The following is a 27,840-nucleotide window of genomic DNA, read 5'->3' as shown; positions in this document are numbered from 1 at the left end:
GTCACAAAAAGGGATAAAGTATGAGAAAAGCAAACTGCTATCACATGAACACAGAATTTCACTATAAAAATTCTTTTGTCCAGTGTTGAATTCTCAAATACAGTTTTTAAAAATGTTATATTTATTTATTTGACAGAGAGAGAGAGAGGGATCACTAGCAGGCAGAAGGGCAGGCAGAGAGAGAGCGGGAAGGAAGCTCCCTGATGAGCGGAGAGCCTGATGTGGGGCTCGATCCCAGGACCCTGAGATCATGACCTGAGCCCAAGGCAGAGGCTTAACCCACTGAGCCACCCAGGTGCCCCTCAAATACATTTTTTTTTTTAAATGTTGAATCATCCTCTGGAAATCGGTGAGAGAGCACATCAATGTTTTGGGAAGTCCATGAGTGCATGTTTGTATGTGTGACCGTCCCTCATAAACTACATAAGAAAAAGGAACACAAGAAAAGGTTGTCTCGCATCCCACAGACCCTGCCTTCAGCACAGACCGCCGCCTCCCGGTGACGCTCGCCCATCCTTGGGCTTACACTGAAGCCAACTCACACTCGTCTTAGATGTATTAAACTTATTTCCAATATGTTACTCTTTCCTTAATTTTCTGCTCTTGATAATGGTGCCTTAAATACCCAGATAATGTGTAATCTCTCTCACATTTTATTTCTATGTAAAAATAGCAAACAGAGCATTCCCAATGTCCCTAATCAGGCATCATATCAGCATGACATCGTTTCTTACTCAAACCCCTTCACTTCACAAATATTTAAAAGGAGGCAAACCCTACAATGTCCGTGGGGTGTTTAAGGCTTTACTGTGCTAGGTACCCACATGTCCTGAGAGATGGTTCCACCCAAGATGAGAAACGGAGAAGAGCATTTGCTTGGGGATGGATGGGCTGCAGTCAGGGGCCCGGCAGTCTGCACAGGCGTCCGTGTCCTGCACGGCTTTCCGTGACTTGCCGGCTGCAGGGGCGGGTCCGGCGGCACCTTGCCCATGGTGTCTCCAGTCTCCTGATGAAGGTCATGGGCCACAGGTACACTGTGGAAACACGAGTGCCGTGTTTCCTTTGATCACAGAAGCAAGACAGTCAGACTTGGCTTTATCACAGCACCTGACACGACTGCCTTCCCCAGGCGCCCCGGGCCAGTGTCCTTGCTGGAACGAACGTCCTGCATCAGATGACAATGACTCAGAAATTAGGTGCACGCACCTGTCCAGATGAGGAACCACTGTTTGCCAGCCCTGCTGCAAACCCAGGGCAGCTTCTCAGTTCACACTGCTGCTGGAATTAACACCCCAGTCCTTCCTGCTGCAAACGTGCTCCCGAGACGCACAATTGCAGACCTTCCTCTTCCCAGTTCCGTCCAGCTTGTGTGACATCTGGAAGTTCCATGGCCTTTCTGGGTCTTATTTCCCTGTGATTCAGCAGGTGCTTGCATTCCATGACTGTTCTGAGTGTAAAATAGAAAAGTATGAGAGATGTCTTGTGTAATGCAAACTGTAAGATCATTGCTCTCTTGCTTCCCGATCATTCCACAGGAAGTTCTCCCTCCAATCGTGTCAGCCTCGGACGTGGCAAGAGGTGAACGGAGCAGGTTGGCATCTACCTACCTTCCTACCATCACTGAAGAGTCCTCTCATGATCCTTTGGCTCGGGCACTGCTGCGCACAGTGGCCAGCCCTCATCGGTTTCCCAGTGTTTCATAAAAGCAACGACTCACCAGCGGCTCCACCAAGCCCTCGCCAGAAGGCTGGGAAGCAAGCCCAACGGGGCAGATACCTGCTGACTTGTCCCCTACTATGGGAAGAACCCCCCTCCCGAGATGTGTCCAAAGGGCTTTGAGTGACCAGGAACTGATCAAGCAATCCATCTCTGTATTGTATGGAAGTCTCTGGTATTCCGTAGGAAGCCTTCACAATTCGAGAGAGTGAGGAGAAGGACGTACGTAAATATAACCTTTAACTCCAACCCAGAAAGCTGGGTTCTCAGCCGTCTCACCTGAGACTTGGCCCCTTTCAGGAGGTCCCCGGCATCCTGGACAGAAGGCATGCACTGTGAGGGTGAACGAGTGTCCTTCCCCAACGTGTGCCCTCATTGTGGCAGCAGGAATACTCTGCAGGTCCGGTGCCTCCTGTACGGCAAGGTGTATGGGGGTCTCCACGCATGCTCCGTGAAAGGTGACATGAAGTAGGGCCATTTCTGTTAAGTGTCCTTTTGGTCCCCTGCTGCCCACCACTCCGGCTTTCAGATGCAGCCAGGACGCCATGAAGGCGGCGGAACCATGCGCCCACGGACCGAGCCTCAAACATTTCAAGGACTCCAAAGCAGGAACACGTGCCACTTGCCACAGAATCAGGCATTTGCTCCCTGAGAGCCTTAGCAGACAGCGACGTTCGGCCAGGATTCCTCTTCTGCTGCCGACAAGGATCAACGTTCTTTGTACACAACAGACGCGAGCTCTCCGCTTCGTCTTTAACACCCCTGGCTTGTGTCCCCCAGAAGGACACGATTTGAGTTGCTGCCTGAACTTGTGCTCCCCGAATTGCAATTCTGAGACCCTCAAGTAAAAGCTTCTATCTTATTTCAGGTCTGCCTCTTCTCCGTCAGCGCTCCCCACCCCGAAACTCGCGGCCAGTCTCCTGGAGCCAAAGCTTCATTCTAGGCTAGAGCATGTTTAAGGCATTAGATTAGAGAGTAGAAGAGACCAGAACCCAGTCTAAGTAATCACTGTAGGTTGGTTTGGGGAGGCTCTGGTTGCTGGTGCACATGTGTGACATGTGCGTGAGCATGTGAAAACGAGCTGGTGGGCTCTTCCCCGGATTCCTCTCGCATCAGGTGTCACAAGCTGGAAACCACTTGCGTCGCGACAGTGAACAGGGCAGTGTGGTACACAGCGGCCAGTCACAGTGGACTAGGTCCTTGGAGTCCGGCTGAGCCCTCCACACTGTGTCCCCAGCTCAAAGATGCATTGGCCTTCTCCTCAACATTCTGGAAATAAAATGCATCTTACAGTGGATTTGTGGGTTTAAGTCATTCTTTTCTTGTTTGAACCCTGAAAAAGTCAATAGAATGCTTCAAAATCACTGCCCTCTGGAAATCAACAAAATGGAATGTGAGCTCCGGGGCATCAGCGTTAGGAGATAAAATGAATCCCAACGTGATATAAAGTCTATTTACCCCATGGGGCGAAATGGGGAGTCCCGCCCCAGGGATTCCAGCTCCATCCGCTTCAGAGGATGATGAAGGTCACCACCTCTCCCTCTCCACTGATAAGGAAGTGCTAGGGAACATAGATGCACTGTTCCGGAAGGTCAAGATTCTGAAAAATCCAGCTCTCTTCATGGCCTGTGGCTTCTACAGGCTACTTGTAGTTCATTTCAATTCTATTTCAGCCTCTTTCTTTCTAAATGATGGAACTCCTTCAAGCGACCAGTTTCCTAAGGTTGGGAATGCATTTTATTTACCTGATAGTGACACAATGGCTAATTTGGTGTATATTAGTTGTTTTCTTATTTTATTTTATTTTTATTTTAGCTTTTTAAAGATTTTATTTATTAGAGAGAGAGAGCACACAGGAGCAGGGAGAGGGGCAGAGGGAGAAGCAGACTCCCGGCTGAGCAGGGAAGCCTGACATGGGGTTCAATCCCAGGACCCTGAGATCATGACCTGAGCCAAGGGTGGAACTTAACCAACTGAGCCACCCAGGTGCCCCTGTTTTATTTCTTAAATTGCTTTAAAGATGGCTTTAGAACCAGTCCTGAGACAGGGGGTTGCTGGATCACGTTTTAAGTTCTTTATTCATGTCGCCAAGCTAGCTTTGAAAAATGATACGCTCATTATAAATACTAGCAGGGTGTGATTATACCAGCCTCGCAACGAACTCATCAGCATTATTTACTTGGCTAATTTGAAAAGCATAACATATTACAACACAGCTTGCTTCTGCTCTGTGACGGTTCCTTGGTTTTGGGCTTATTTCATGTCTGTGGCTTTCCTCACTGTGCTGGCGTTTACGTGTGAGGCACTAGGGCTCTAGGATTCAGCCCAAGAGATCTAACTTTTACCTCGGTGTCAGTCTCGATCCTCGGGAAGCAGACGTGAGAATGGAGTTGGAAGTCAAAGGGTATGCGGGGAATGCCCGTGAGTGGCAGAGGGGAAAGGGAGCAGGAAGACGCAGAGAGACCCCAAGCACAGTGAGCGAGGACACGGCACTTGTGGGAGGCAAGGGGAACGAGGGAGGACCAGACAGGAGGAGCCTCGGAGGGTCGGCAGCAAGGAGGGTGTCCCAGAGCAAAGGCTAATTTTTGGAAGAGATCGGTGTTGGGTCAGGGCGGGGTGTCCCCCTGCAGTGCTCCTCCATGTGGTCACTGTGTGACCCCAGCCTGGAGAAAGAGGAGGCATGAAGTAAGCACCAGGAGGCTGTTGTCTGCTGCCTCTGCCTGCAAGGAGAGAGAATCGTGTTCCTGGCGGCTACTCGTCGTGGAGATGGAATGCTCAAGGAAGTTTGACTTATCATAGAAATTCAAGAAGTAAATTTAGGTTGGCTTGATTATTTACTGGATAATCACTGGAGTCCAGTGATTTTGGATGAATTGCCTGGGCTTCTATACTATGTGGAGTTTTCTGGAAAGATTTTTATTTACATATTTCCAAATATGGTTATGGATATTTGATTTTGTATTTTGAAAATTTGAAAATATTTTCTGGTATAAAGCATAAAGGCATATCTTTGGGGTCATATGTAACTATGCCTTTTACAAAGAGCAACAAAAGCAATCTGTGGAAACATTTCTTGGCTTGCATAAGGATTACAATGTTATAGCTGACACCACAGCCCCCTTTAAAGTGCCATGTCTTTTTCTCTCTCCCAACATGATACTATTATTTGGTTGATACACTTCTGTGTCTTTTTTCTGTGTATTCATGGACACATATATGTATAAAAATATACAGTATTATTTGTGACCAATCATGGGTGTCAGTTTCTTTGGCCATTTGCCGATTGATGGGACTTTGGGAGATCCGTCATCTTTCAGGAATAAAAACCTTGTCTCCAAGGAACCTGCCTTGACATCTCTCCCTAACCTCTCATCCCCCTTTATTTTTCTTAGAGTACCTACCTCTCCCTGGCCTGGCATCACATATAAATTCGTTTACTCAATTACTGCCTATCTTCTCCCATTAGAAGGCAACCCCCCACGCCGGCAGAGTGTTGAGTGGTTTGCATGGAGAAAATAAAAGATGACACTGCTGGCGGCCAGACTAGGATATTTCTACCTGGACCATGAATAATGCTCAGCATGGCTATGCCATTAGAGAGAGTTAAGTCAGCCCTGCAGCTCCAAGAAGCACTGGAGTTTCTCATCATTCTGTCTGACCTTTCTTCCTGCTCTTAGCAATGTCAGCTCAGCTCTGCTGTGTCCTCCCGGCGGCTCAGCGATGAAGATAAGTAAGATCCAAATCACCAGTTGCCTTTGTTTCACGAAGGCATCCGGCTCTCTCTTGCTTCCTTACCCAGCCCAAGCCCAGACCCCGTTAGGGACCCTGGGTCCTCTGCTCTGCTCACTCAGACCGAGGAGCTTCTGCAGTTATGGGGTGCCTTTCCTTTTGGTGCAGGAGGCAGAAAAGCAGGTGGTGTCAGCACAGGTCCCTGGTGGAGTTTTATGAAGCTGGCAACGTCCCAGTGCCCAGGTCGGTTCTGGGGACATGCGCGGCACTTTGCAAATAGTTTTAGAAAGAATTAGGAAGTAAATCCGGATGTTAAAACTCCTAGACCAGAGGTCAGAGGGCTTTTACATTTTAGGAAATAATTCCAAATTGCCCTTCAAGGTGGCTATAAAGACTTCAGTGTTTGAGAATAGTAATTTCCCTTCATGTCCATGGAGCCTCATTATTAAACTTTCTGGATTTTCCAATCTGATGGGAACAAATCAATCTGGTTTTATTTAGTTTTGCCAAGTGAGAATCACATGGCAAGGTGTTTTTGATTGTGTGCCCTTCTGCTTATTTGAAGTGTCAGTTCATGTTCTTTGTTTTTCCCATTGTGTTCCTTCTCTTTCTCTTATGTATTTGCAATAATCCTTTTTTGCTACCCTTCGTACTGTACATCCATTGCAAAAGTGTCTCAATGTGTCACGTGACTTCCATTGGTCTTTTTTTTTTTCTTTTCTTTTCTGTTTTCATTCGTTTTAAAAAATTTAGTTATGCTTTAGACCGTGTTCCCAGAGATAAGAATTCTTGTGCTGGGTTTCTTCGGAAAGTGTTCCCCCGGGAAGAGGGAAACGGGGAGAGGAATGTGTGTAATTCTGCACGGGGCCTGGCTCTGGGTGACCCCTCCAGGGGGAAGGAGGACCCTGCAGAGAGTGTCACCCCCCCACCAGGCACCCACTTGCCTGGGAGAGAGGAGGCTGCCTGTTCATGGTTCTGCCAGGGTAACTCAGGACAGGGCCAAACGCCGGGACAGGTGCAGCCGCCTGTGCGAGCCAACACTGCTCCTCAGGAGCCCAGGGATGAAGGAAGGGTTTCAAGGGCATCGGGCAATTAGCTTTCTATTTTGGTGAAATTTGCAGGTGAGACTTTTTTGGCAGATCCGAGCGTTTATTCCTGTCACAGCTCTTAGTCACCCTTTCCTTCTCGTGGCTACATTTGCTTATTGTCTATCTGCTTAGCACGTAACATTCTGACGAATAGTGTGCGCCCTGCTGTCCTCTTCTTAGCTTTCAAGGTCTGCAGTCCTGGTTCTTGCCTGGGCCAGTGTGCAGGCTCCGCCTGCTTCCCACACAACCGGGCTGCACCACTCCCTGAAGCAAGACAGCTTGTAGAAAGTGCTAGAACGATAAGAAAGCCCAAATCCTGCCTATCTTCCGTTTTTCCAGGGAGAATATTTTAAATTTACTTCTGTCCAAATCAAATGCATGAATTTTTCCATGACATGGTTGAAATGGATTTTTACTTATTTAATATACTTTACATACATGTTTAATTTCCTGTGAAATGCACCAATACATTCATTTGAAAATATTAATTTTCCCCTTTCTCTGCTGTCCCAGAACAATTTCATGTAAAGTCTGCATACTGAAACACCGTCTCCAGAATCACAGGAAATATGGCTTTCATCATCAGAAACAGATTTCCAGAACACATTGTATCGGTTCTATTTAAAGACTCTGAGACCACCTTTCAGAAATCACTTAGGAATGTTGAAAACCTCCATTTCACAAATAAGGAAACTACCTTCTCCAAGGCTTCCCTAAGACACAGCCCCGACATGATGCTCTTGGTTCTGGTCCTGCTCCCTGTGGCTACACAGCCTCATTCTCAGCCACCCAGCTTACATTTCCCTCCGTCATGGTCTTCTTTCTCTCTAAATACTCTTCAATTATACTTTCTGGATGAATTTGGAAACCCTTCCCTAATGATCCATGAAAGATTATACCCAAGTTAAGCGGAATCCGTCTTTTAATCTGCTAAAAACTGACATTATCATATTTATCTTTCTCACCTAGAAAGTGGGATGTGGACCATTGTATTCAAGGCTTATATAATCCCCGATAAACTCTGGTCACTTGTTGTATAAAGGTCATGCATCCTTTCTTAAATTTGTTTCTAAATATTTTATGTTTTCCTTTCTATTGTAAATAGAAATTCCTTATAAATGATTCATTCCAGGTTACTGATGGTATGGAAGAATGTAATTGATTCTAGGTATATTTATTTTATATCCTGTTAATCCATAAAATTTTTATTAGGTCTAAAGTTTCTTAACAGAAATGTGTAACTGTCTAAGGATATGATTATATTTATCATGATACTTTTTTGAGCCTCGGTTTTTAAATCTTACATTTGTTTTTTGCAGCCACAGGAGCATAAATAAGGCAGAGAAATAGACCAAGACCTACTGTAGCCCATTCCAGTGTCTGGATCATGTCCAGGGGTGGACGGATGTCACAGGAACCTCACAACAGGGACTGGAATTCAGGACACATGGAGATCCGAATCTGAGCCCCAGTGTGGCAGGGAGGAACGTGTCCTCTGAAATATAATACCTGGGTTTTTTTTATAATATAATATAAATATAGCAATATAATACATGGAAAAAGCTTCTTTGTAGATATGCTTCATTTAGGGATATTGAGATGGGGAGTTTATTCTGCATTATTCTGCTGGGCCTTAAAGGCAGTCAGAGGCATACGTAGGGGATGATGGCAGGCTATCTTAAAATGTGCCACTTCAACATACTGATTGTTTTAAGTTAGCTACTTAAGAAACAACAAGGACAATCAGGCCCTCCTCTGTCCCCCTGGAAACAGGAAGTAAACTCCCATGTGAAAGATACCTCCTACTGAGAAAAAATAAAAAGATACTCTTATTACCAGAGATAGGAAATTCTAAGCCCAGAATGCTGTAGTACAAACCTTGTTCCTTTTTTTTTTCCTAATCTGCTACCTCCACCCAGATTCTGTTTTGAATTCCTTACGAATTAAAGCTCCCAAACACCTGTTTTCTTTATCCTGTTAATTCCTCACCAAGTTATTGTCTGTTTGGTGAAAAGTATAAAACCTACATGCCTTGCACATTTCTTTAGGTCTCAATTTCATTATTGGATCTCTGTGGACACATAATAAAACTCTGTTTTTTCACCTCCTGTGAACCTACCTCGTGTGGATGTAATTCTTTGTCCGGCCGGAAGATCTAGAAGGGTAGAGGAAGAGTTTTTCATTCCCTGATACAGCACAGGTTCGAAACGAGCATTAACTATGGACAGAAGAGAGGAAGGTCAGACAATGGAAACAGAGGGAAAGAGAGTGAAGTGTGCAGTTGACCCCAAAGACAAATACAGAGGAGGGCCAGGAACCTGACAACGCAAGAAGAGCAGCTCCGGGGGCGGGAGAAGGCAGGGAAGTAGATCATCCGCTAGAGGCTCCAGATGGCGCACTCCCAGCTGACACCTGCGACTCCCCCCCAGAAAATCTCTTTTGTTCCCTGAAGGCTTCTTCTTTTACTTCTTGCCATCTCTTCAGCTTCTGGCCCTCTTATTAATCAAGCCACAAGCACAAAATAAATTAACTCAAATTTATGAGGCAAGAATTTCTTAGCACTAAATTCTAAGACCAGGCCTTAGGCCTCAGCAGTAGGTCAATTGCCATCTTTACTGCCTTGGTGTTGGGTCCCAAACCGAAGCTGGCTACCATGCTCCTCCTTGAGCCAGGACGATGCACAACATTTGTTTCCTATTTTGGAAGGAACTAGGAGAGGAAAATCTGCTTCATGTCTAGACCTGTCACTTTTTACGTTTTAGGTGCTAAGGAATTGTCCAAAACTTCCCGCAGAAGGTTAAACAGTGAGGTTCGGGGGGAGAGGAGACAAACGTCTGACGTTCTCTGGAAAGTTCCTCCCTGGGTAAATGTAGGGGTACGTGGACTCCCAGGGAGCAGAGGACAGTGGTGAGACGTGTCTCAGGAGGCGCTCTGGGCCCTGCAGGAGGCCCTCTGCTTCTCCCCGACGTCACGTCCTCGTCAGCACAGCTCTTCCCACGGCTGATGTCCTCTCCCAGAGCCTCCCCTTCACACCTCGCAGCTCAGCCACAGAAGGGAGACCCACCTCGTGTCAGGTCTCAGCTTCCGGGTTTAAAAGGAGCAGGAGAGCAAGGACGGGGGGAAGGAGAGGGAAAGAAGGAAGAAGACCACGACCAGGAGCCGGGCTCGAGGAGGAGCCCCTCGAGGCAGCGGTGAGCAGGCCCCTGTGGGTGGGCGGGCACGGGTCAGGCAAGGAGAATAGAGAAGTTTCTCGTTACCGGAGGGAAGGTGCCGGCAGCTCCATCCCAAACACGCTCTTGACTCAGTATCCTTGTTTCATTCCTGATTTTAAGACTCCTTCTAATATATGTCTATAGTCATTATAATAATAATGGTCATAATATTAGAAAACACATAAAAGTTATAACAATTATTATGGCTGCTTAAATGAGGAGGGGGTTAGGTCACAGAAAGGTTAAATAACCATACTAACGTCCATTTGCTTGCATTTGCTGGAGCCCAGATTTGAATCCAGGCAGTCTGGTTCCTGAGCGCATGCCCTCTGCCAGAGCCTTTGTCCCCTGCCGATGAAATTTGTGTTCCGTGTGCTTTATATTTCAAGGTGCTTCTCTTTATTGCATCTTGGAGATAGGATTGTAAATGTCTCTGGAAGCTCTGGACACTAAGTAAAATGTTGTATATTTAGGGAGTGCTGTTGGGATAAAAGCCATGCAATTAGGATGTGTGCTGTCGGTTCTGAGACACACAGCTCACGTTTTAGGTAAATATCACCCAGAGTGAGTGACCGAGCAGAGCCGTTTACTGCCGCATCCTGTAATGGCTCAGCCGCGTATCGGAGCAGCTTTTTGGACCTGTCAGCCTGCTCGTCCGCTCTTAAAGTGATGTATGGGGGATATTCTGCCTATGCTAAATAAGACCCCGTTGCCATTACTAATAATATCACAGTGATTCAGAACATGAAGCCATTAGAACAGTAATAAAAAGAGAGACTGTCATTATTTCAACCACAGAGCAGAAAACGAGAGTATCTTCCATAATTATGGACATTTGCAGCCGTGGGGCTCCAGCGACGAGGGAAAGGCTGAGAAGCCCACCCCGCAGGCAGCTGGTATGGGAGAGGGCTGGCCACAAGGTCTGGGGTGTAGGCACTATTTTGTCCTGAGGAATGGGTGCAAGTTTGGCCCTCTCCCTGGGCCTCTCTGGTTGCTTGGGAAGGAGGGCACTTAATATCTGCCTTCCAAATGCATTTCTATTCATCAGACCGCCTGTGCAATGGCTTTGCTTCCATGGACCCCCACAAACCCTGAGCCCTACAAAATATTCCTTTACTTCTACAATTTGGGTGACTAGCAGCCATTATCAAATTTGCTTATCAAGGCTCTGTTTACTTTTTTAGTATCAAGGTGCAATTTGATTCAGGGGAAAGTTTCTCTTTTCATTAAACCCACTGGTGGCCTTTGGCAGTGTTTTGACTTAAGAGTATTGTTTAAAATCCAGCTTTGCAATGAAAGAAATAGACCCATATCTCTTATGAAAGTAGATACCAAATTCCTCAACAGAATACTGGCAGACTCTATGCAGCAATTCTAGAAGGCTGACCAGTTGGATTTTACCTAAAAATGTGAGCTTGCTTTAACACCTGAAAGTCAATTAATGTTGTCAATTAATAGAATAAAGACAAAACCAACATGATTCTCTCAATAGAGGCAGAAACTAAGGTACTACAATTCAACAACTCTGCAAGATAAAAGCATTCAAAAGCAAAGCATTGAAGGGAAGCCTTCACCTATTAAAAGCCACATATGAAAACCTCATATAATGTCACATTTAACATTGAAGCATCAAATGCTTTACCCTAAACTCAGGACATGACACACATCTCTAATCTCACTACTTCTGTCCAGTGCTGCTCTGGGGGTTCTAGCCAGGGCAGTTACATAAGGAAATTGCACATAATGCATGCAGATGAAACAGGAAAAAAAACAAGACTCTCTATTTGAAGATGATATAGTCTTGTACATACAACATCCGAAAGAATCCACTAAACATTATTGGAATAAAAACATTCAGCAAGGATGCAGGTTATATACACCATATACATGAATCAACTTATCTATATAAGCTGTCAATAAAAAAATTAGGAAAAATAATTTAATTTACACTAGCATTAGGAAAAATAAAATAGTTAGGAAAAAGTAGTCCAAAACTTACACTTCGACAACAATAAAACACTGTTGAGAGAAATGAAAGTGGACCTAAATAATGGAAAGATAGTCCATGTCCATGGATGTGATTCAACATTATGAAGACGGGAGTGCTTCCCAAACTGATCCACAGACACAGCACAACCCCTATTAAGATTTCAGCTGGCTTTTATTTTTTTTTGCAGAAACTGGTAAGCTGCTCCTAAAATTCACAGGGGAATTCAAGGGACCCAGAATATCCAAATCACTCTTGAAGAAGATCATCTCCCAATTTCAAAACTTACTACAAAGCAAATGTAATGAAGATACTGTTGTACTAACATAATGACTGACTTAGAGATCAATGAAGTAGAATCGAGTTCAGAAATAAACCTTAATATTTTTTGGTCAATTAACTTTTTAACAAGGGCACCAAGACAACGTAGTGGGGGAAGAGAAGTCTCCAGCAAATGACTCTGACAGCTGGACACACCAAAGAATGAATTTGGTTCCCTCATATACACACCACATATACACAAAAATTAACTCAAAATGAGTAGCCCTTAATGTAAGAACTAGAGCTACAAAACCCTGAGAAGAAGCATAACCTTAGGTTAGTTAGATATCACAGCAGAAGCAGAAGCAATAGAAGAAAATAGAGATGAATTGAACTTCACCAAAATTTAAAAATTTTGTGCCTCAAAAGATGTAACCAATAGCGTAAAGCTAAACTAAAGAACAGGCAGAATGGGAGAAAATTTTTGCAATTCGTATTCTGATAAGGGACTTGTATTCGTAACACATAAAAACACAACTCAAAAATAAAAAGAGAAATAACCTGTTGCAAAAATGAACAAGGTACACAAATAGAAATTTCTACAAAAAGACACACAAATGGCCAATAACTACATGAAAAGATGCTCAGGGCACCTGAGTGGCTCAGTGGATTAAAGCCTCTGCTTTTGGCTCAGGTCATGATCCCGGGGTCCTGGGATCGAGCCCCGTATTGGGCTCTCTCTGCTCAGTGGGGAGCCTGCTTCCCCCCTCTCTCTACCTACCTCTCTGTCTACTTGTGATCTCTGTCTGTCAAATTAAAAAAAAAAAAAAAAAGATGCTCAACATCATTGCCAGCAAAGAAATGCAAATAAAAGCCACATGGAGATATCACTCTACACCCACCAGAATAACCAGAATCAGAAAGACATGAGAACATGCCAGCGGGGATAGGGAGAAAGTGGAACCCTCACACACTGCTGCTGGGAACGTTTGGTGGTATGGCTCGTTTGAAGACAGCCTGGCAGTTTCCCAAAATGCCACTGATAGGCACAGATCTAATAAAAATGAAATTGTGTGTCCATCCAGAATCTTGTGCACTGATGTTCAGCCATAGTATTAAGAATAACCAAAAAGTGCAAATGCACTGAATGTCCATCAAATTATAAAGTGACAAATAAAATGTTACATCCAGACCATAGCATATTAGCCAGCAATAAAATAATTGAAGGCCTGATACGGACCGCAACAAGAACGGTCCTTCAAAACACACTGAATCAAAGAAGCTGCTTATAAAAGGCCTCGTATTTTGTGAGTCCATCTCTGTATAACTTCTGAAATCTATTCTGATAAAAAGTGGCTTAGTGGTTATCCACAGGGAGGTTAGGGGAGGTTGGGAATAAGTGGCAAGTCACAGGCAATGCATACAGCATTTCTTTAGGGGGGATAGAAATGTTCTCAAATTATGGCGCTGCTCACACAGATCAGAATATACTCAATACTCTTGAGTTGTACACTTCATTTTTAAATTTTTATAGAGTATAATTGACATTATATTAGTTTCTTAATGATTTGCAATATGATCACCATGGTAAGTCTCTTTAACCTATGTCACCGTAAATAGTTACCGTTTTTTTTCTCTTGTGATGAGAACTTTTTTTTAATTCCAGCATAGTTAACACATAGTATCACATTGGTTTCAAGTGTTCAATGCAGAGATTCAACAATTGTATACATCACCCAGTGCTCACCACGACAGGGGCACGCCTTCCTCCTCATCACTGGTCTCACCCGGCCCCCAACCACCTCCCCTCTGGTGACCACCCATTTGTTCGCTAGACTTAGGAGTCCATTTTCTGGTTCGTCTCTCTTAGTTTGTTTGTTATATTTCTTAAATCTCACATGTGAGTGACACGGTACTTGTCTTTCTTTGACTGGCTTCTTTCACTTGTCACAGTACGCTCTAGTTCCAGTCATAAGAACACATAAGCACTACTCCCTCACTGTCTTTTAAATACGCATTACAGCTTTATTAATTATACTTGCTGTATAATACATCTCCTTGACTTATTTGTTTTATAATTGGAACTCTGTATCTTTATATTTTTATACCTGTGTATTTATAACTGGAACTCTAGGATATTCCATTGTATATCCATTATGTATGTGTGTGTGTATTTATAAATATAAATAAATAAACAAAATTAAATTATATAAATACAAATAAAATATAAAGAAACAACTGTAGATGTATTTATAGTTCGGTATTTATATTACATATCTAGATATAAATTTTTTTTCTGTTTTTCCATTCAACCCTTGATGAACATGTAGGTCATTTCCATATGCTGGCTATCATGAATAAAGTTGCTATGACCACGGGGTGCCAATATCTTGTCAAATTAGTGTTTTCTTCAGATAGATACCCAGAAGTAGGATTGCTGAAGGCTACAGTAGTTCCACTTTTAATGTTTGGGGGAACCTCTGCTCTGTGTCCCACAGCGGCTGCACTGGTTTTTGTTCCCACCGACAGTGCAAGAGGGTCCCTTTTCTCTGGGTCCCCACCAACATCTGTCCTCTCTTGTCTTCTGCAAGAGCTGTTCCTCCGGGTGGGAGGGCACGCCCCGCTCTAGTGGACATGTGAGCTGCATGGTGTGTGGGTGAGAGCTCAGTCAAGCGGCTATTGAAGAACGGAGGAAATCGGGGAATCCCGCCTTCTTCAACTCTCGCCTCCTTTCCTGCTGCACACCCGTCCGTCTCTTCTCTCCTCTAAACCGAGCGCCGACGGTGACCTGTCTATTCCAGGCCTTACATCCCATCGCACGACCCTCAGAAATGACTGACGAGCCAAGGTTTATGAGGTCACACCTTTCCAGAGTCGTAATACTTTAAGAGTTGTTTGTTTAAGAATCAGAAAGCTCGACAAACGAGTTTTTGCATACTTACTGGTGGAGGGTCAGCCACTATCAGAATAACGACGAAAGCATGGGAAGGATAAAAAAGAAAACTCCCCAGTCCGTGCCCTTGATTTGTAAGGTCGTCTCATTCCAGAGCAAAATAACATGAAGCGTGCTTTGCTGGAACCCTGGGCCATTTTGCAGGTGCCTGGTACATCCCAGAGGGGTCCTGGAACACCATCTGTCTTCCACGGCACCTACAACATCGGTGAAGTCATCCCCTCTAGAGTCTGGCTAGCCGGAAGCCTGCAGGACCCTTGCGTTTGCTCCAGTCATTTCTGCCTGGTCCTAGTGCTTCGGAGAGATGAGGCCCACATCTGCACGTCTGGGAGCAGAATGGCCCTGGGGCTGGGGTTTAAATCCAGACATAATCCAGCTATCTGGGAATGCAGCATGTTTCCTGCAGGCTTCTCTGGGTTTGCAGACTTGTTGAACAGCCTGAGGCCCCACATGAAAGGAAAAAAAACCTAAATTTTACATTCATGTTTGCTTCAGTATATTTGAATGCTTAAAAAACCAAATGCGGGGACAATCTCTGGACACAGGTCTCTATGTGTTTGTAACCTCATTCATGTACTTGACTTGCTGTGGCCGTCCATCTCCGGCTCTGCACAGGTTCCCCGCACACTGGTGGGCATGCCTCTGTTCTAGAACACCAAGGAGCCAGCGGCCATGACCCTTCCCATGGGCTGTCTTCTCCTGGGCCCTGGCAAAGAGACAGAGATGAAGGAAACATAGTGATGGCAGAAGCCTTTCTCACCCGCACCCCCGGCCGAGGCAGAGCAGAGCAACAGCGAAGCACATTTCCGTGAGGCTTCATGAGTCCAGTCATCAGAGAAGAACTCCTTCACTTTTAAAAAGCAGCAAAAAACGGCAGCCCCATGTTTGGCTCCCACATGGGGTTGGGGAAGGCCAGGTCTCTCCAAGGGCCTGGGACTTGAGGGGGGACGGTTTTTCCACCCTCTCTGATGTGCTGGTCTTTCTGACTCTTCCTGAAGGCAGAATGCCTGGGACTTCTTGCAGAGGAAAATAAAATGAAACCTGACACTGAATGTTGAGATGCTTATGGGGGCTTGGCCGCTAGACGTTTCCCCAGATGGCAACACAGTTATTGTGAAGAGAGCTTAGAAAGGCATCCCAGCCACCCTGTGTAAGGTCGCTCACAGCTGGGCACCGAGGCATCAGCACCGTTTGAAGAATCTCCCTTTGCCTTCGTGATGATGGAGGACGGGGCTCGCGAGCCATTTGCTCGGCAGAGCGAGATATTTTTATAAGCTACGTGTAGCACAGGAACATGCAAACACAGCTTTACAGAGGAGAGTTTTGAGAGCATCGGGCCTGCTAAAACTGGCACTTTCTCCTCATTTTTCCTTTGAAGAAAATAGACATTTGACTTACGCGGGTGTCTCTCTCTCAGCTGCTGTGCGAAACCGCATGCAGGCCTTCATGCCGTGGGACCCTCCCAAATGCCCCTGTCTCGGACAAAACCCTAAACACGGTTGGCTTTCACACCACTGATGTTTACTTCCCAGAGTTCCAGAGGCTGGGGGTCCAAGATCAAGGTGCTGGCGGATCCCCTGTCGGTGAGGACTCCCTCCCTGGCTCACGGCTGTCCCCTTGCTCTGTCCTCAGAAGAAGCAGGGAGAGAGCTGTCTGGGGTGTCCCTTCTCCGGGCGCTGGTCCCACCAGGTCTCCACCCTCGTGACCCAATCACCTCCAAAGTCCCCACCTCTGTCCCATGGGGCATTTGGCTTCAACACATGAATCTGGGTGGGAGGCAAGGACATTCAGCGCGGGGCACACACGTGCCTCTACTTCCCATGAGTGGGGTTTCCCTTTATCTAAAGGAAGGTCCCCTGGTGTGGCCTTGGCTCCCGTAGCCAGCCTGAGGGGACCTCAAGGAAGAAACAAGGGCAGGAATCAAACTGGAAAGCCAAGTTCATCTTTAGTCCTGTTTGAACCTCTAGAGCTCTCTATCGGAACCCTCACATGATATTGTCATTGCCAAGTGGAAAATTGGATTTTCTATACTACTCTGAGTGTTCACACTGCATTTGCCATCTCTGCTAATACCTGATTAAAAACGATCAATAACAGTACAAAGGGGGGGGGGGACCCCTTGCCTAGAGCTGCATATAGTATTCAGCCAGTCCGTGCAAGAAGTGCATCTTCCAGTCATTTTAGCTTAGCCCGAAAGCAAAGGGCTCCGAATGTTGCCACGAGAATCGCACCCTCAGAGCATGTGCTTCATGATTCCGTACAAAACAGAAACCCACCCGGAACAGGACAGAACCGGCTGGTGCGTTTAGCGGAACAGAGGGGCGCGTTCCCATCCCAAGGAGTGGAGCGAGATCCCGAGCTCGAGGAAGCCGGGCACACATTGCAGAGGACCGTGGAAGGAAACCCGTCTGCCTGGAACATTTTGCATTTCCCCTGCAGGAGGCTGCACACAGTATAGCAGAACCGCGGGCTCTAGAACTGGTGAACTGTCACAGGGCAGCCACGCTGTCCTCACAGAGCACTCCCTTCTCCCTCGCCCTCCACGCGTCTGCCCCTTACAGGTCTTCCTCCCGGGCCTGCTCGGTTTGAAAGGATGGCGCTTGAATCTGCACTTCCTCAAACTCGGTAATACAGTGGCCTTCCTCAGCCACCTCCCCAGAGTGCTTCTCATTTAACGGAGTCAGTGGGAGACTCTCAAATGGAAATCGTGCTCTGTCCTCTGCACAGCTGGTATCACACCTTTAAAAGGTGTTCTTAGCAGTGATTTTCACCCCAGAAGCGCAAGCAGAGCAGGAGAGAGCGCAGACAGGGTTACGCAGCGCATTGTTGGTGTTCATAGGACACTTCGGACGTGGAGGCCCGGTGGCCAGCCTGCAGTTGGCAGCTGAGGCTGCACAGTCAGTGCCCGGAGCTCCTGGGGTCAGTGTCTCCTGAGAACACTGAAGTTTTATGGCTCGGGAGCAAAACCATGAGCCGGGACATACGAGAGGTCAGGTAGGACATACACAGAAGGCAGGTCCATGTCTTCTGACTCTGCATTCACACCCCTGACCACTGGCATGGTGGAAAAGGCCAAGCTTCTTAAAAACTCGGGCTTACATATCTACTGAAGAGAATTTGAATATCTCTGGTTTACCCAAGGCCAAATGGTCAGCGGGGAATGGAGAGATTTCTTCTCTGTTCAGTGACACTCCCAGCGAGATGCAGCTAGGTGAGGTAAGTAGAAGATCCCAAGTTGAACTCCTCCCCCAAATGCCTCCCCCATCCAAGAGACATATTTTCGAAAAAGTCCACCATTAGAGATTCGTTTCTTTGACAGTAACGTATTGAATGATCAAGCTTGAAGTATAATTTCTTCAGTCATGCTCTTCTACATCAGGACGATCTGTGAGAACATAGGTTCTGTCAAGAGAGCCGGATTTTCAGTTGAGATTGGAGAAGGAAGAGGCCCAGCACGGGAGATTCCCAATTTTTTTTTTTTTCACTAGAATAGTACATCAGACAGAGAAGAGCCTTCTTTCACAGCGTTTTAAGTATCTGACAGACCTACAGCATTCTTCATTTTTTTAAATTCCAGCTTAAAATATATATATTTAAAATTTTGTGAAACAACCAACCCATTGAGGAAACAGTGCAGTTCTAGGCATAGAAGTTACTTTAATTGGCCTTTAAAGCCTGTGCTCGAAGGAGACATTGTGGTCCACCACTTCATCTCCAGTTAGGGAACAGAGAGGGTCTCTCCGGAGAGCACAGTTCCTCGTGAGCCCGTGGGCTGGCAGGTTGTCCTGTTCCAGTGACGTCACGTACTGTCAGGCTTCATACTTGTCTAGGCTGTGTCTCTGGTGTCCCTGTGAACTTGGAGGATGGGTGTGGAAGGGACTGGATCAAAGTGGAAGGCTCAGGCAGTCCACCTGCATCTCACACATTCGCACAGAGAGAAACGACCTCTCCAAGCTCAAAATAGCCCAGGATCAGCTGAGCCTGACTATACACTCTGGGGCTTTTCCAGAGATCATACGCCACCTCGGAGAGGAAGGGGCCACCAAGGCTGCCAAGGAAAGAGCTGCTCAGTTACAATCCAAGAAGGAAAATCCTATAGATTCTGCCAGCTGCCAGGGAAATTTTGGAAGGAGAAGTAAACACTTCCCTATGTCCTCCATCAGTGAGTGTACAGTCCTGTGTTCTTAGAGGCCAAAGATGTTGAAAATTCCCACGCTCAGCTACCATGTTACAGAACAACTGATTTTCATGGTTGGCCAGTATATATCATCATATGAAAATATCTCTGCAGCTCTTGGGTTTGGGTTTGAACGAGGAGTCTCATTCAGATACGTCATTCTGCCGTAGACAGACCTTTCTGCGTTTGGGGACCTTTCTGCCCATGGGCGGGCTCCTGTCAAGGATCCATCAGCCTCTGATAAATTTTAAAATTAGGCACCTATATGGGGATCCTCAGCCCCTGGCCACTCCTCTAGAAACGCCCTGGTGTGACTCAGTCCCTCTTGTGAAGCGGAGCCCAGACGGCCGGGGCTCTGGCTGCAGCCCCCACTCCCTGGACCGTCTGCCTCCTGCCTGCACCTGCGCGTCATGGTCTCATCGAGGTGCACACAGATCATCTGCACTGTGTCACTCTGTTCTGCTACTTTCTTACCACAGGGGCATCACCGTTGCCACCCTCTACAGAAACCCACCTCTGCTCGGGACACACCAGCTGCGCTCAGCTCGACTGTCATGAAACTCTCCTTGGTTTCTCTCTTGGGCCGCTCTCCCTTGGCTCATTGCATCCGGGCTGCCGTCACAGACAAACAGACAAAAAGCAATACTACAGCCTGCATGACTTATGAAGGACAGAGATTTATTTCCCACAGTTCTGGAAACTGGGAACCCCAGGGTCAGGGAACCAGCAGATTTGGGGTCTGATGAGAGCCCACTTTGTAGTTCACCGATGCTTTTCCTTTGCTGTGCCTTCATGGGGAATCAGGGGTGAGGGGCCTGTTGGGGGGTCCCTGTCTTCATGACCTCATCTAAACCTCGGTACCTCCCAAAGGCCTTACCTTCAAACACTATCATGTTGGGAGTGAAGGCTTTAACACGTGCATTTTGGAGGCACACTCCCATCTGACCCATAAGAGAGAGACAAGTCAGTGGTCAGTTTGGATGTTCTCCCCAGTTAGCTCAGCAGAAGCTATGTAACGATTCTTGTAAAACTGTTACAGAAACTGCCTGTTTGTGCCTGAGGCTGACATCGGCCAACTGCCCATCATACCCTCCCAACCCCACGCACCCTTCCACCTTGGGACAGTGTTTCTGCTTCTGAACTGGCTCCGTGAAGGCAGGACACTCTGGAGCAGCTACCCAGCAAAGTGAGCCAGCACTGGACCCCATCCACAGTCCTGTGGCTAGAGGAGTGTATTTTCCTAATGCAGTGTTTCATTCCTCCTAATTCTGACCAATCTCCCCTTCCCTAAGGGTAAGAATCACTTTTGATGTTGGCAACAGAAGAGAGAGTAAGGCCATCCCATGCAGCAAACCAGGGTGATGCCTTTCCTTCTATGGCCCCTCGCCTTCTCCTGCTGTTTTAGAAGATCGTTCCCTGAATTTACAACCCCAAAAAAACACATGCCCGGTGTTCCTAGGATCTGACTCATAATTTCAGCTTCCAGGCAGTCGCGTTGTGTTCATTCTGTCCTTGGGCATAAATTGAGAGCCTGCTCCATGCAGTCCTGAGCTCTGGGGCAGGGACAGGCAGCCCACCCTGTTCCTCTCAGGTCACTTACAGGCCAGCGAGGAGAGCAGACTTTTCACCAGTCATCACACGTGTCATCATGGAACATGACAAGTGCTAGTTAGGATGTTAAATTACCTTATGTTCTCCTGCATGTCTAAAACCATTTGGCATCTGCTTTTCAGTAGACCCAGATTAACAAAAATTATAGACATTCAGATGTACTTGAGACCAGAAAAAGAGACAATATTGTTCAGCGTGAGTGTAGAGAAAGGAGCTCAGGTCCTTGCCCTAAAGAACAGCAAGCAAGAAATCAGAAATCCCATATAGGGGAGACAGTACTCTAATAAGCAAGCTGGTTTATGCCAGAGAAATCCAGAAGACCTGAGGAACTGGAGGCAGTCTTTGGAACTTCTGAAGAAAGAGACAGTGATGGTGGAACATTTGTCTTAGAGCCAATTAGACCTTCAGCAGAAGATCTAATCCTTCTACCTCAGCAGAAGACTGGAGAGTACCCATCTGAACTGAAGGGTACCTGGCATAACTCAGCAGGAAGCCCTACTGAAAACATAGAATCAGGTGAATGGCAGACCCTGAGTCAGCATGCTAGTGGCCCTCCTTCTGTACCCAGACAGGAGATGGGAATACTTCTTTCCAGGGCAGATGACTATTGCAACTAGGGTCAAGGGCTTGCTAGCTCAGTTGCCCTGCCACAGAGCCCACCACTTTACAAGCAGTGCCCTTGCAGAGTTGCAGGCCCATGCATAATGTTCCATTCTGAAGGATGGACAGACGGCCACTGATCAACACAGATGTGGAAGGGCCTTTCGTGAAACACAGAGCTCAGAATAAACAAGCAGGATATAAAGAACTTGGAGGAAACAGACAATGAAGAAGGAAGAGAAAAGAACCTTATAATAAAACCCATTTTACTTAGTGGTTTTAGGGGGTAAGAGGTTTCAAACATGAATCAAGCATAGTATCCCATAAAAAAGGGAATATTTGGAGAAAAAACGCAATCTCTCAGATATTAAAAATGTTACAGTAGAAACAAAAAGAAAATTTAATTGGCTCCTTGAAAACAAACAAATAAAAAAGTTGTTTCAGACAAGACTGTTTCAGAATATATGACATCCTGCTGGTAAGAATCACAGAAGGGCAGAAGGGAACGGTAAAGGAAGGAATGACCAGAGAAAGGCAGTTTCCAGGAAGTCACCATATTAAAAGGTCTCTTGGAGTTCCCGATACAAAAAGGAAGGCGCACCCTTAAGAAGTTTCAAGGCTTGACGATAAAGACATCAAAGTATGCAAAGAGAAAAAAATGCAAATAAAGGATGCATAATCAGAATGTCCTCAACTGCAGCACTTGTGTCACAACATAATGAAAAAAATGCCTTCGGATTTCTTCAAATTGTTTCCAATTTAAAATGTAATGTTCAGCTGAATGATATAGTATTCACACTTGGAAAGAAATTACTGTGAATGATTTTTCTTAGAATACAGTTGAGAAGATGCCCCATCAAAACTAGGAACTAATTCTTTTTTAAGTATGAAATATTGAATAGGGGAAGCAGAATATTCAAAAAAAGAAAGAAAGAAAGAAAGAAAAAAAGAAAGAAAGAAAGAAAGAAAGAAAGAAAGAAAGAAAGAAAGAAAGAAAGAAAGAAAAGCAAGGCCATGTGAAGAGAAATCGCAGGATGACCATATGACACTGGGGGTAGAAAGCAGCCTGAATTGAAGTTGCCAGAGAAGAGTTGTCTAAGAAAGAAAAAAGAAAATGAGAAGGGAAATTGACAGATGACTTGATGTGTTTGAGTGTGATGAGAACACACATGGAGGAAAGCTTAAGAATCAATTACAGAAACTCAGAAAATCAAAAAATAGAAAAAAAATACAAGGCGATTATTAAGTCAAGAGGAAACAAGCAGTGACTTAAGAAACAAAATATAATCACAAAACAAAGTCCCAGTGAATTTTGACCCCATCTCAGGTTATAAAATCAGTGCACAGAATTCAGTTGCATTTCTATGCATCAATAATGAGACAGAAGAAAGAGAAATTAAGGAGTTGATCCCATTTACAATTGCACCCCAAGTCCTAAGATACCTACGGATAAACCTACCCAAAGAGGCAAAGGGTATGTAGTCAGGAAACTGTAGAACACTCATGAAAGAAATTGAAGAAGACACAAAGAAATGGAAAAATGTTCCATGCTCACAGGTTAGAGGGATGAATACTGTTAAAATGTCTATTCTACATACAGCAATCTACACATTCAGTGCAATTCCTATCAAAATGCCATTAAACTTCTTCAGAGAAGTGGAACAAATAATCTTAGAATTTGTATGGAACCAGAAAAAACCCAGAATAGCCAAAAGAATGTTGAAAAAGAAAACCAAAGCTGAAGGCATCACAATTCCGGACTTCAAGCTCTATGACAAAGGTGTAACCATCAAGACACTATGGTACAAAAACAGACCCACAGATCAATGGAACAGAAGAGAAACCCCAGAAATGGACCCTCAGCTCTGTGGTCAACTAATCTTCAACAAAGCAGGAAAGAATACCCAACGGAAAAAAGACAGTCTCTTCAATAAATGGTGTTGGGAAAGTTGGACAGCCACATGCAGAATCTTGACCTCATCTTAGTGATTTTTTTTTTTTTTTTTTTTAAGACTTAGAAGCTTTTATTTCTTGGGATATCTCCCAAGCTTTGAGAGAAGGAAGGGAGACAATAAATATATAATTTCACAAATAATCAATCCTTTACAAGCAAGTTTATTATTTCAAATACTAAGTGCTTTGTTGGGAGCAGGATAAGAGTGTGTCAAGGGGAGCTAACACCTCATCGTTGGTAGTATTTCAATAAATCATAGCTCAAATGGGAAAGAATCAAGAAATAACTATACATCTGCTATTTAAAAACACGAGTGTTTCGTGGTCTTAAAATACCGTTTCCCACAGAACAAGCCAAGGCTCCACGGAAAAATCACAGCTCCAGGTCCTCAGCGTGGGGCTCGAGAAATGATACTGAATCATCATGTCACACCATCGCGTAAGGCGCTGCAGAAGACCACCAGCGCCGCGGTCAGAGAACTCAGTGGCGGATTTGAACTTCGAGACTCTCAGGAGCCAAAGGTGGGACATTTGAAATGTCAGTCGGGTAGTAATCGAATAGATTGAAACATACAAAAGACGCGTACCTCCTTGAGTTCCTAAAGAGTCTAAAAAGCAAAAATGCTAACTGATCACAGCTGGGGGATGCTAACGAACGAACTCATTCTTTTGAAAACTGGTGAACACAGGGAAAATGAAACATCCATTCTGACTTTCCATGCAAAGCATATCATGGGACTTCCAAACAGTGGAAGGGAACGTTCTCTGTAGAGAAACACTCTCGCTAATACATGAAGACGGACTGATGGGATTATAACACTGTTTGTCACCCCTAAAAAATGAATAGATCACATTCCTGATCGTCAGTGGCTGTTTGCTGAGCGAAATGAAAGACACTCAGACACTGCATGCCTTTGGATGGAAGAACGGAGAGCCACCTTTGAAGTCGTCTTATGAGGAAAAGAATCAAACCTGAATTTCGATCAAACCTCCAGCTCCATTTACCAAGTGGCAGGAAACACAGAGGCCCATGCTAAATGATAACATGGGTTTTAATCAACAAAATCCAGAGTCTCTGGGACAAATGTCCTGATTTCTTTAACCAATAAATTAAGAGGAAACAAACACGCAAAGATGAAGAGAGAGTTTATCAATTAAAAGGGATTTAGGAGACATTTCAACCATTCCTCTCTCTCTCTCTCTCTCTCTCTTGCAATCTGAGTTGAAAGTCTGACCTCCCTCTGGGTTCAGGATGAACATAGAAGTCTTTCTTAAGGTGCTTTCAATGGATGACCCTGGATCTCAAATATGTCTGCACCCACATGTGCAGTAAGAGCTTGGACTGCACCCTCGTGCATATTCTCAAGTCTGTGATGCTATCGACAAACGTCTCTCTCCTCATCCCTCCCTGGGTTCTCCTCTCCCCGCTGCCTCCCGGGAGAGCAGGTCTGAGCGGCCGCCCATGCCGACTCCCCGCTGCCTCCCGGGAGAGCAGGTCTGAGCGGCCGCCCATGCCGACGTTACTTCTCTTCCCTTCTTGCTTCTCACTGTGTTTTGTCTTGAATGCGGCTCTTTGTCCCTAGCTGGCTCCATGCCGGGTCCCTCTCCATTCACATATAGCTTCAGTTCTTAGTCATCAGACCTCCGGAAACACTGACGGTCTCCACTGCGGACACAATGCCTGTCCCTTTAGGTCTGGTGATTTCCAAGTGACAAGAAATGAACATGAGAAAGCACAGGGTCAGCAGTTGTAGGAGTATCTCCTCAGACACGTGTCTCCCCGGCTGTCTCCCTCTCTCTCATACACACACACACACACACACACACACACACACATACACACATTCACAAAAAGCCCCTCCATGCACACAGATTATTCTGTTGTAAACAGACCCCAGCAAGCCAGGCATTGATGGAATACTAAAATTATCAGTAGTTGCCAAGGCATGAGTATAGGGAAAAAATATTACTTAAAATACATTTATATAACTCTTTATCCCCAGATAATACGCAGGCAAAAAGTACCTCCAAATCCTATACTTCAATCCAAGGGAGACAGGAAATAAAAAGCCTCTCTTTGAAAAGAAATGACAAAATATATTTCTGACAAAGGTGATTCAGATTATATTTCATTCCTAGCACTCAGATACTGCAGAGATAGGGAAAAGCAGGCATCCAGAGAAGAGAATTCAAATCTCATGCTTCTTAATACAGCACAGGTTTAAATTCATTACTATGTTTCTTGGGAAATTTCCTTCTTCAGAATATTTAATTCGACACAAAGTAAGTACATTTGTGAACTAACAGGGCGTATTAGTGAGGACACAGAATGTACACCGGCGGTTGGAAAGAAGAATCGGTAATGAAGGGACTCTAGAAAGCAGGGGGAGGGTTAAGGAAGCAAATAAGCAATGGTGCATCCAGATACATCTGAAGCCCCGGAGGAAGGACCACCCGGCAGAAGTTGTCACAGAGGACGGCTGTGTGCCCGAGATGCTGCTCTGAATGCTGGAGGAGCAGGGGCTAACCAGCTCTCTCTCTTCTCGCCATGGCTCCACTTCCCCTTGGCTGAATCCAACTGGGGCCCTAGTCTGGGAGCCCGAGAAATGGTTGTCTGCACAGGTGAGACCCCTGGAGCGAGAGCAGGACAGAGCAGGTGCAGGAGAGCCGGCTGGAGAGCAGACTGGGAAGCCGGTGGAGAATCAGCAGCACTCCAGGCTCTGATTTCCCTTCTAGCTACGTGTTTGCATTTCTCTCTGGACACAGTTGCCTCAAGCCATCTGGCACTTGACTGTGGTCCACCCCTCTTCCTTCACCGACTACTACCGGTATTATTCGAGCTTAATAACCCAGCTGGAAAATGCTGAGTGTTGCCGGTGTTTTAGATTCAGTGTCCAAACTCACTAGTTCTTTGGTTTATTTTATGACTGTCATTTAGTATTTCCCTTCTACAAGAAATTGAAGTCCGGTACCACTGCTGTAACATGAGGTCTGTGAGGCAACAGTCTATCAGCTATCCTGGCAGATCAACAGTTAACTGAAGATTTTAGATACAATGTGTAATACTCAGCCCTTCGACTATCAACTTGCTCCATCTTCCCTGTACGCCCTTCCCACCTCACAGAGCATATAGGGATCGTGTAAAAACCCAAATTTAAGAAGTCATAGATGTCAAGCTGAAAAAAGATTTTGGAGGTAGGTGCAAAAGAGACCACTCCTCTCCCCAGGGACCCACACTGCGATTAGATCGGGGTACAAGCAAGGTTTATCATTAAGGTTAGAACTGGTAAATTATTGAACTTCCTAATGCAAAGCCTTTTGTGCTTTATTATAAAAGTACACTGAAAAGATCGATCCTGAAGAAATGCCCATCTGCACTAGGTTCTAATCATAACCTTGTCCCTGCTTCCTGGCTTATAGTTAGAGGATGAATCAATTTTCCCCGGGACGAAGAATCGCCTGCGTCTTCTCCCTCTTACCCTTTCCTGATTAACAAAAGGACGGCTCACGGCACCTGGTTCTTTCTCTTAATCCTGCCTGCGCGCTCGCCCTCACTGCATCTCTTCAATTATCCTATTGTTTGAATCCGCCTTTAGTGGTCAAGGTGAGGCTGATAAAGCTATCAGAGTATGTTTGCTTTTTATTCTAGATGTGATGGGAAAATATTGGGGGGTTTTAAGCAAAGAAAGAACACCGTCTAATTTATAGTTTTAGAGTATTGCTCTGACTACAATGTGTCAAACAGACAAGGCTGGCTGGAGGCTGATGCAGCGGGACAGATGGGAGATATTAGTGGGCTGCCTTGCTTGGTAGCAGTGGAGGTAATAAATAGGAACGAACTTGGTATATGCTCTCAAGGAAGAGCCAGCAAGTGTGCTGATGGGTTGGAGGTAGGACCTCAGCGGTTCATGATCTCTCACGGTCATTTGCCAGAACAACTTGAGGAATGAGCATGTCATTTGCTAAAGTGGGAGACAGGGGGACTCTGGCAGGGAGAATCGAGAGTTTTGTTCTGGACATTTTATCTTATTTTTAAATATTTTATTTATTTATTTATTTTAGAGATAGCTAGAAGTAGAGAGAGAGAGAGAGAGAGCACCAGCAGGGGAAGGAGCAGAGGAAGAAGGACAGGCCGACTAGAGCTCCCAGCCTGACACAGGGCTGGATCCCTCGGCCCTGACATCATGACGTGAGCTGGAATCAAGAGTCAGACGCTTACCTGACTGAGCCACCCAGGTGCCCCCGTTCTGGATGTTTGAAATGGAATCTTCCATTTAGGGATCTAGATGGTAATGTCAGGATGCCTGAGTCTGGAGCTTGCGACGGAAGCTGGGCGTCTCAGAGTCCTCCACTCTGCAGTATTTCGGTAGTGGAAATAGACAGGGTCACCTGAGGAAGAAATACACACGTGGCAGGGAGCAGTATAGGGAAAGAGCCCCGTAGGACCCTATAATTTGGAGACTGGGAAGCAGGGGCAAAAAAGCAAAAATGGTCTCAGAAGCAGCTTCCAGCAAGACAGGAAGGAACCTGTGTGAGTTTCATTTTTCTTTTAC

The 27,840-nt window shown here is 45.5% G+C and overlaps 1 long non-coding RNA gene across 1 annotated transcript; it reads right to left on the bottom strand.

Moving 5' to 3' along the window:
• Positions 1 to 27,840, bottom strand: LOC131831560 (uncharacterized). Its single transcript, XR_009353693.1, has 3 exons — positions 27,507 to 27,840; positions 8,653 to 8,751; positions 1 to 1,447 (listed from the first exon to the last, which is right to left on the bottom strand). It is a non-coding gene; the product is annotated as an uncharacterized LOC131831560 (long non-coding RNA).

Source organism: Mustela lutreola, chromosome 5 (genome assembly GCF_030435805.1).
Source record: "Mustela lutreola isolate mMusLut2 chromosome 5, mMusLut2.pri, whole genome shotgun sequence".
NCBI lineage: Eukaryota > Metazoa > Chordata > Mammalia > Carnivora > Mustelidae > Mustela > Mustela lutreola.
The sequence above is the reverse complement of the archived record's forward strand: the minus strand, read 5'-3'. Positions and strand labels throughout refer to the sequence as shown.